This window comes from Rhagoletis pomonella, unplaced genomic scaffold, assembly GCF_013731165.1.
Source record: "Rhagoletis pomonella isolate Grant_MI unplaced genomic scaffold, Rhpom_1.0 Rhpom_scaffold_00144, whole genome shotgun sequence".
NCBI classification, from domain to species: domain Eukaryota; kingdom Metazoa; phylum Arthropoda; class Insecta; order Diptera; family Tephritidae; genus Rhagoletis; species Rhagoletis pomonella.
The window spans coordinates 54,152-55,440 of NW_023458698.1; positions in this window are offsets into that span (position 1 = coordinate 54,152).

Genomic DNA, 1,289 nt, shown 5'->3' on the forward strand with positions numbered 1-1,289 from the left:
TAACGTGACCAACTCTCTCAAACCTATGGACGTTGAAATTGGAAGTCCACTGCTTGAGAGAGTTACAACGAAAAGGAAAATAAATTAATATCAAGAAATGTTGAGGGAGGCTTACTTTGGTACATGTGGTTTCCCCACGTGGTAGAAGAACAAATCAGCATATGTATGTATGTACATATCCATGTATATAAAAGTGTATATATTTACATACTATGTAAAACAAACTTCATGGAGTGTGATTTAAATTGGACGTATGTTAACAAGGAAAATCTAATTGGATTTAAATTTTTTTTCTGTTCAGAAATTTAACAGTAGCTACTTCATTATTAGAATCTTAGTTCATTAAAATGCATAATCAATAGGTAAGTATTAAGTTGAGTACTATTACTTGTAGGTTTACATATACATATATATATTTTTTCGCTTTGATTTTTGTTTCTTATTTCTTTTGTCTGTAGATTACCACTTAGGGTTTTATGCTGTTTCCTTAGTGGTTTGCAAGTATGCAAAAAAAAACTTTCTAGTTTTGAATAAAAAAAATTTCTAGGTTTGAATTGGTAAGCAATCAAAAGGCTATTTGGAGGCGCTAATTTAAGAAGCTAACTTCTAGGCATCCTACATTTTTTTTCCGTAAACTTTCTCATCTGGCGATGACCTTTTAAATTCACATATACTTAGCCAGGTGCGTGTTAATTAGTACAAATAGGCTGTACTGAACGTAGACTACGCTGGAAACAGAACTTAAGCGACTCCGATTTTTCTTGAATTTTGCGAAGTGGAGGTGTCAAGTGCCACTTTCCGCCTTAGTTGTATCGTCGAGACAGAGATTTGGGGAATTCCATAGGAAATTTCTTGACATCTGTAGCATGCAGAAGTTGATTTGTTTTTTATTTTTATGCAATATTCTACGAAATCTGCGAAATTATATCACTGTGAGTTCAAGGTAATGCTTACAAATGATTTCTCGCATTTTTGAAAAGCGACATTAAAAGGGATCTTACCGATAAATTAATATAGGTTGCAAAATGCTGCGCTGCTCCGTAACCATACGTTGGAAAATGTATAGTTTAATGACCACTATGTTAATTTAACACTTTATAGACTTTTTAATAAAGTTGACATGTGTACACCATGCTGGTCTCCAGGAAAAGAAAGAAAAGAATTTTGCAGAAGCTAAGCCTAAGCGGAGATTGCTAGAAAAGGTATCGATAAATTTAATATCGAAATTCATCGGATTGAGGTTCAAGTTTAAGCGAAGTGTTGGAGCTGTGTTTAGTGCTGACTAAATA